We start from the raw sequence: 9,145 nt of genomic DNA on the forward strand, positions 1-9,145 counted from the left end.
AACAGACTTTAGAGCCGGGAAATCAGATTACAGTGGTGCCTTGAGTTACGAAATTAATTGGTTCCAGAAGATGGTTGTAACTCAAGTTGGTCATAACTGAAAGCACAATTTCCCATAGGAATACATTGAAACCCCATTAATCCGTTCTGGCCAGAAAAAACACACACACCGAAAGAAAAACAAACACTGCAAGACCCATCAGAAGCGCTATTAATCCATTTCGGCTGAAAAAACACACACACCGAAAAACAAACACTGCAAAACCCATCAGAAACGCAATTAATCCGTTCCGGCCGGGAAAAGAAACACACCGGAGGAAAAAAACACTGCAAAACCCATCACAGCACAGAAACATAACCCCTTCCCCAGCCCAAACCCACGCTGCAAAATATACCTATACTCACTCAAAACAGGTGGTTTAAAAAGCAGAAAGCAGTACCAGGCTGTCCGATGCCTCCTCCGATCGCACACTCTCTAACTGCTGGGGCGAAAGAGCTACACAGAAGCAGCCTCTTCGCCAACTAACGGTTAGCAGTTTAAATTCCCCGCCTTTTTTCTGGTCATATCTCAAAGCTCCGCTTACAAGTCAAAGCAAAATTTTGCAGCCGGAGCTGGTTGCAATTCGAATTGGTTGCAAGTTGAGATGTTTGTAAGTCGAGGCACCGCTATACTAACTGTAATGGACGTGTGACCCAGAAGCCATCCAGAAAGGACATTTTGGTACCCATGTTCCACCTGTGGGGTCAGCCTGAGGTCATCTGGTTGGTCCCATGTGATGCAGTTGGCTGATCTCATTCAAGAGTGCTTTTCTTATCTTGACATTTTGCAACCTAACAAAGCAGTCCGTTGCTATTTTTAGCCGAGATAACATTCCAACGAGACATCCATTATTGCTGGAAATGACAGGGCGAATGAGCTGGTACTAATAGTATTTTGACAGCACACAAAGCATGTTTGAGGTGGTATAAAGGCACAATGGAGAAGCGTTTACTTTTCAGTTACCTGATGTGTAAATAACCATTGGCGGATTCCAAGGAAGTCTTTTTAACTCAGGTGACTTGAGTTCAGCACGTTCTAGATGAAAAGGGAATCGCAAATATTGGCCCAGATCTTTCTTTGTAAAATAGTTCCATGACAATGAGGACAGATAGTTACCCTCCAGGAGGAATGTTTCACTATAAGGGCTATACAGAGGAACTCACGTCCAGAGACAGCTTCTGAGGTTCCGGGGTCCCTTTGTTTTCCCAGCTGCTTACCTGCCGATCCCTTCTGGTTTCTCCATAAGCCTTTCCAAGCCCAGTTGGGGCAAAAACATATCCAAAATGCAAGCCATACAGGAAGCCATACAGGATATTATGATGGGCAAACCTAGAGTGACTTCAGGGCTGCGGGGGGGCAGGTTTTAGTTTGGGGGGGGAAGTCACAGGGTGGTTTACACTTCCTCCTTCCAATAACTCTCAGGTTAGGAGCACCGGACCCCGTGTAGTTCAACTTCCCCTGATCAGCCTCCCAGCATGCCCCAGCACACACACCCCTTCAGCCGCCATGTGGAGCCACCAAACCAGGAAAAGGGACCAGCCAGGCCACCACCATCTGACCAGTGGGGGGGGAGGAATCACCACTAGCAACAGGGGCCTCAATCGGCCTGAGGTCCACCTTTCTCAGCCCACATCCTGGCAACAAAGTATTTATTGAATATTTATTTATTGAATATTTATTTACTTATTGAAATATACATTGACTTATTCATTCATTCATTCATTCATTCATTCATTCATTCATTCACTTGTTCCTCTGTTCGTTCGTTCGTTCGTTCGTTCGTTCGTTCGTTCGTTCTTTCTTTCTTTCTTTCTTTCTTTCTTTCTTTCTTTCTTTCTTTCTTTCTTTCTTTCTTTCTTTCTTTCTTTCTTTGGGGGGAAATCTGTGTTTAAACCAAAAAATCTGCTGCTCAGATCTGCGCCCTTCGAAGGAGGTGCCATCTTGCTTTTGGCTGTTATTCATCATCCTCAAAATGAGCTGAAACTCTAAAGGGGATGAACCCCCTCCTAAGCGCTAGAAGGATGGATGTCTGGAAATCAAAGTAGGGGACCTGGCCCTCGTGAGTCTTGCTGTGGCCAATACGGCATTGAAAGAATCTATCGGCAAGGGGAAGAGTCTTGCTGGATTAGACCCGAAGCCAGTGTTTGCTCTGTGGCCAACCCGGCATCCCAGTGGGGAGCCCACGATCGGGACTCTACCTCACATGCCCGGCGCAACGGGCACCGAGTGTCATCCTGACAAGTAGCCGTGGATGTCCCCAACTTCCACATCGCTTTCCAATGCCATTAGAGTGGATCCAAGCCGGCAGCCGTTGTGACCTCTTGGGGCAACAAATCTCACCCTTTAACGATGTGCTCGGTAAAGAAGCCCTTCCTTTTTGCCTGTCCTCTCCGTTTCCCCACCTAGTTTCTCCAGTCTGATACCTAACCCGGGCAAGGCAATGGTTCTGGCAGAGAACCATGGGGATCTGATTATCTTCTGAATGTTTTTGACTGGGACAGCTATCGGGAGCATATTGCATAACAATGGTACTGGCTCCCAGTCCGTTTCCAGGCCCAATTCAATGTGCTGGTCATGACCTATAAAGCCCTAGACAGCTTCAGTTCAGGCTTATCTCCAGGACCATATTTCCTTATAGGCGCCTTCTCAGCAATTAAGATCAGCAGAGGAAGCCCTCCTCTCGGTCCCATTGCCAGTGCAAGCACAGCTGATGGGGACACATGGGAGAGGGCCTTCTCCTAGGTTATGGGATGCTCTCCCTCAGGAGATCCATCTGGCCCCCTCCCTTCGATCCTTCTGCCGACAGCAGAATACCACTAACCTCTTCAGGCAGACTTTTAACTTTAATGCTGTTTAGTTGTTAAGTTGTGTCTGACTCTTCGTGACCCCATGGACCAGAGCACGCCAGGCCCTCCTGTCTTCCACTGCCTCCCAGAGTTTGATCAAAGTCATGTTGGTCACTTCAATAACCCTGTCCAACCATTTCGTCCTCTCTCATCTCCTTCTCCTCTTGCCTTCACATTTTCCCAACATCAGGGGCTTTTCCAGGGAGTCTTCACTCCTCATGAGATGGCCAAAGTATTGGAGCCTCAGATTCAGGATCTGTCCTTCCAGTGAGCACTCAAGCTTAATTTCCTTCAGAACGGATAGGTTTGTTCTCCTTGCAGTCCAGGGGACTCTCAAGAGTCTCCTCCAGCACCACCATTCAAAAGCATCAATTAATTAACTTTAATAGTAAGTTTTAAAGTACATCCCTTAATACTGGTTTCATCTTGTTAGCTCGTTAGCTTGTTTTCAAAGTTAATTTTTCCAATTACTTGATCTATTTGATTATTATAATAGTTTATTGTTTTTAATGTGTTGTTTATTGGGTTTTAATTTTACTTGTTTTAACTTTGCAAGCCACCTTGAATCCTCTTACAGGGAGAAAAGCCGCTTATAAATGAAACGAACTGAATGAATAAATAAAACACATCTCCCCTAATCCGTGACCATTGAGGGTATATAGGAAGTAAGGCCCCAACATTCTGGAGGCATCAGCTTTTCATGCCTGCTTGACATCAACTGATCCAAGAGTCACAGAAACACATTATAAAAGGACATTTGATGTGGTGGACGAAGAGAGATGACAGTCTAATGAAGAATCCCCTGGCAGAAGGGATGTAGATGGGGGGGATGTATGGGGGATGTATGGTGTGTGCAGGAGATTCTAAGTTAAACTACTATTCTTGAAGTATTTGAAGGATGGATCAGGCTTGTTTTTTGACCCTTCAGAGGACCAGGAATTATGGTTTCAAGAGATCTTGACTAAACATTAGGAAGAACTTCCTAACGAGGAGAGCCGTTTGACACTGGAATCAGCTCCCTCGAAGGGTGGAGAGCTCTCTCCTTTACTGGAGATGTGTAAGCAGAGGTTGGACTGGATGATCTTTGGAGTCCCCTTCCAGATCTACAACTCTATGGTTCTATGAACTACAGGCCCCATCATTCCCAGCCAGCCCAGCCAAGAGAGGAAGTTGTTTTCGGTCTCCTCTGTAGGCCACCCAAATGGAGGCAGCTGGGTCAGGGAGTTAATGTGGAATTAAAAAAAACCAGCCCCACACCACAAAAACAGTGGGGATCGCCTTCCCCGTGTGAAGCAGTCTCTGAAACGATAAAATGAAAAGTCTGGGTCAATATTTGGTGCTCCTCCACTTCAGTAACAATCAGATTTATCAAAGGTCACTGTGGAATCTCTGGAGGGGAATCCATTTGTTCGTTCACTTGGAAGCTGATGGAAAATTAAACCTTGACCAGCCCTGGAGAGATGGTTGTCCAATTTTCTCTTGAATGCCCTCATCGCTGGAGCACTCACCGTATAGCTGTTTGACTGGAAGAAATAGCGTGGAGTTACTCTGCTGATCTAGCAAATCAGATCACGGAAAAGTAACTCGTCATGCTGGGTGGGGGGATTCTGGGAGGTACAGTCCAGGAATATATCACTTTCCCCAAGTCTATTGTGCGGTTGCAACGGGGTATTGTGGGTACTCTCTCAATGAATGACCTCCAGCAGGATCCGTCCCTCACAGCTCCGCTCAAGTCCTGCCACCTCGAAGCCGTGGTTTCCTTTCTGGAGCTGATCCATCTCACATTCCGTTTTCCTCTTTTCTCCGGCAAATGGGTATTAAAAGCATCCCGCACTGAGCACAATCCAGCGCCAGAGGCAATGTGGTTCTTCACATCAGCTGCCGGGAGTGTAAAGAGACTGGGTGTCGTTGAACTCGCATCCGCAGCCTGGAAATATTAGTTTTTTTTCAGTCTATAGCCGGAGAACTCTGGGAGCGGTAGAACTAAAACGTACCGTTTCTGCTTGTGGTATTCCCAGAGGTATTTGGTTGACCCTTGTGAGGAGCAGCAATGTTACTTCCATGGCAATTCTTGACGGCCGTTTCCACTCTGAACTTCTTTTTTTGATCAAGGGTCAGTGTATTCCAAGCAGAGACCTTCCGCTTTAGGGCCGACTTTCTGTATGGGTCTCAAAAGGCCACTTCAGCGGTCCACGCGTCCCTCTCAGGAGACCAGCCGTCAGCCTCTGGGCCAATTCTGACTTCTCCGAAATGGTATGTTGCTGTTTCTGCCAGCCCGGTCAAAAGCCCCCCTGCAAGTTGCTGTGGTTTCCAGCTCAGCTCCACAGCGGCCATAAATCGTGCCGTTTTCTCTCTGGCTGAGCGGCTGTTTATGTTGGCAGCCGCAGCAAAGCAGGGAGCCTGGGCCCGTCCTCTGCTGGGGTGTCAACACCACGCAGGAGTCAGCAGCTCCAGATCCCTCACGCTATCTCAACCTGATAAGCGGGAATGGGCTAGACCTGGTTCTGCCCCCCCAACTAGAGTGAGCTCAATGAATCAGTTGGATGTGTTAAATCAACAGAATTGACACAATGGGTTTACTCTGTTGTTGTTGTTACATGCTGTCGAATCAGAACTGATTTATGATGACCCTAATAGTTTTTTTTTCCTATCCATTTCCTGCTGAAAGGCAGGACTGGAGGAATCCCAAACCAGAATTAAGATTGCCAGAAGAAATATCAACAACCTCCGATATGCAGATGATACCACTCTGATGGCAGAAAGTGTGGAGGAATTAAGGAAGCTTGTAATGAGGGTGAAAGAGGAGAGCGCAAAAAATGGTCTGAAGCTCAACATTTCAAAAAAAACTAAGATCATGGCCACTGGTCCCATCACCTCCTGGCAAATAGAAGGGGAAGATATGGAGGCAGTGACAGATTTTACTTTCTTGGGTTCCATGATCACTGCAGATGGTGACAGGAGCCACAAAATTAAAAGACACCTGCTTCTTGAGACATCACCTTGCCAACAAAAGTCTGCATAGTCAAAGCTATGGTTTTTCCAATAGTGATGTATGGAAGTGAGAGCTGGACCATAAAGAAGGCTGACTGCCGAAGAATTGATGCTTTTGAAATGTGGTGCTGGAGGAGGCTCTTGAGAGTCCCCTGGACTGCAAGGAGAACAAACCTAGCAATTCTGAAGGAAATCAACCCTGAGTGCTCACTGGAAGGACAGATCCTGAAGCTGAGGCTCCAATCCTTTGGCCATCTCATGAGAAGAGAAGACTCCCTGGAAAAGACCCTGATGTTGGGAAACTGTGAAGGCAAGAGGAGAAGGGGACAACAGAGGACGAGATGGATGGACAGGGTCATTGAAGTGACCAACGTGAATTTGACCCAACTCTGGGAGGCAGAGGAAGACAGGAGGGCCTGGCGTGCTCTGGTCCATGGGGTCACCAAGAGTCAGACATGACTTAACAACTAAACAACAATAGTTTTTTCAAGATAAGTGAGTTATTTAAGGAGTCGGGTTTTTTTACCAGTTCCACACTCCCAGTCAGTTTCATGGATGAGTGGGGATTCAAACCCTGTTCTCCAGAATCCTAGTCCATCACTCTATCCACTACACCACACTGGGTTAACTTTAGTTGGGCGGGTTTAGCCCAAGTTAGCCCTGCTGTTTTAAAGGTGTCACGTGATTCTTTGCTTGTATTGCTGAGGACAAGGAGGTCTCCGGTCTGAAAGAAAATATTTTAGAAGCAACTAACAGCGGTTTCAAGACCAACGTTTGCCCTATTCTTGAGTTTCATCGCGGCTGGGCGTTAAGGACAAGTGGTTGGGGGACACAGACCAGTGGCGAAGCCATGGCGAAACGTAGCCCTCTTCAGGTGTTACCCAAGCTAATGTTGTGAATACTGGATAACTAGCTCAGTGGTTAGAGGCTGGGTGTTTGATTCCTCACTGTGCCTCTTTCAGAGGGGCTGGACTTGATGATCGATAAAGTTCCCTTCCAGTTCTGCAGTTCTAAAATTATTATTATTAAATGCATTTGGTGAGGAGGATTTGGAACCACCCCTTCACAATCTCATTCTTTGCCCTTTCAGTGCTAGGTCCAAAGAGCCTCCCGCTCGCGTGTAGGCTGTATACATGAAGAAGACACCTACACACGAGCAGGAATTTCTCCACCTCCCATTTGGTGCTGACGGTGTGAAGGATGTAATGATAGAGAGGGGCAGAGTTACTTGCTCCCCTCTCTGTATATTTACCAGATTAGTTTTTATAATGCCAGAACAGGGCTACTCTCTCACAGGGAACAGAGAGTCATTACTGGGAATGGTTGCCTGCCAGGACTTCTTCACAAAGCTTGGAAGTTACTCTCTTTTTTTGCACTACAGGTCCCAGAATGCTCTGGTAGGTGTGGTAGTAGGGGATTATGGGAACTGTAGTCCAAAAGGCAACATTCTTTGACAACAAGACGGAGAATCGCTCACTGGTGAATGCTTGATTCATTGATGATGCATCCTCTAGATCCGTGGTTCTCTGCCTTGCATCTGTCCCAGATGTTCTTGGACTAAAACTCCACGAAGCCTTCACCATTAGCTGTGCTGGCCACGATTTCTGGGAGTTTTAGTCCATGAACATCTGGGGACGTAAGGTTGGGAAGCACAGCTCCAGAAGGTCAAAAGCGGAAAAAGGTATCCCGGCCTGGCACAGGAATCAAGAACCGGTTGGTGGAAGACAAAGGATTTGACTGGACCAAGTCCTTTTTAAGGAGAAAGGAGGGACAGAAATGTTTTTGGATGGATGGATGGATGGATGGATGGATGGATGGATGGATGGATGGATGGATGGATGGATGGATGGATGGATGGATGGATGGATGGATGGTTCTCTGCATTCCATCAGCCACGACTTGAGGGAGAATCTAGCAATGTTCTTGCATAGCGTTCCATGGACTCACCTTCCACCATCCCTCATTGCTGACCATGCCTGAAGTTGAAGAAAACCACACAGGAGAAGGTTCTTCTAGCAAACCCACCTGTCGCTCCTCCACTGCTTCTGGTCTTCAATCTCCTTCCCCACCAGCAGTGGCCAAGGTCATGCTGAGAGGCGACAAGGAACCAAAGGCAAGGTCAACAAGACAACAAATTTCAGGCGTGCACACACCCACCCACACAACCAACCCACCCACGCCATTTCCCCGCCAACAGAAGAGATGCGTTCGCTCCTCTGCAGAGAACAGCTTGAGCAGACAATATTTTCCACTGGGTAAACCAGCCGTGAAGAATGAGTGGAGCAAATACACGCCCACACACCTACGTATATCAAATCAAACAGACTCCTGGAACACACACAGCGAACCTCTTTAACCTCCGTTCACCTCCAAATTTAAAACGGAACTTTTGGAATGTTGCTTTTGGTGACTACAACTCCCATAATCCCCTGACTGCTCCTGTCCTTGCTGGAGGATTTGGAAAGAGATAGTCTCCCTAAGTGCACGCAGGGTACCACCCCGTTGAACATTCCCTGAGCCCTAAGGATCTGCACGTACAGACAGCAGACGTCTTCCCATTTTCCAGTCTTGTGGACCAGATCAGACAGGTCTCAGTCCTGCAACGGAGCACAGATGTTCCCCACTGGGCCTCCTTGACAGGAGCTGGACTTGATGGTCCACAGGATCCCTTCTTGCGCTGCAGTTTTAAGATTAGTGGTGTTCTTGTGAAACTTAAGAACAACGTGCTCTTCCAGACGAAGCAAGGATTCTCCTCAATGGTTCATGCCATCCATACCGCATTCCTCTTGTTTCGCTTTATACAGTGACATTTTCCCATGACTGTCGGTACCTTTTCAACCGTCTTGAAAGCATGGTCAGTTTTTAGCATCACCTTGTACCAGCCCTCTCCCTGCAAAGTTGAGTGCTCTGATGCTTCCTCTCTTGAAGCGGATGCCTGCGGAGAGCCACCTGGGAAGATGGGAAGATTTTAATTTGTGCTCAAGCAATACCCACAAACACTCCAGAAAAGCAATTCAAGCACAGGAGAAGTCTGAATGTTTAAATATTCCTTCAACATTTCCTAAAGTTTTCTTGCAAAGTGGCTTTCAAAAGAGAAGTTTGGATGGGAATTTGGGCAAGCGCTGTGCTTCTTCAATCAATCCATCTGAAAGGGCCTTCTAAGATAGAAAGAGAGGCGTTACAAGACCATCCACCTTTCCCTAATAAATTTTCATGCTGCATTTTTTAAATTCTGTCAACATCAAAACAGAAACAGCTTGGAAAATCAG

General features: G+C 46.9%; 1 long non-coding RNA gene across 1 annotated transcript; it reads right to left on the reverse strand.

The window, feature by feature from the left end:
* Positions 1-1,795: 1,795 nt before the first annotated feature.
* Positions 1,796-7,951, reverse strand: LOC144584308 (uncharacterized). Its single transcript, XR_013538472.1, has 2 exons — positions 7,824-7,951; positions 1,796-1,921 (listed from the first exon to the last, which is right to left on the reverse strand). It is a non-coding gene; the product is annotated as an uncharacterized LOC144584308 (long non-coding RNA).
* Positions 7,952-9,145: the final 1,194 nt, after the last annotated feature.

Source organism: Pogona vitticeps, chromosome 1 (assembly GCF_051106095.1).
Source record: "Pogona vitticeps strain Pit_001003342236 chromosome 1, PviZW2.1, whole genome shotgun sequence".
NCBI lineage: Eukaryota > Metazoa > Chordata > Lepidosauria > Squamata > Agamidae > Pogona > Pogona vitticeps.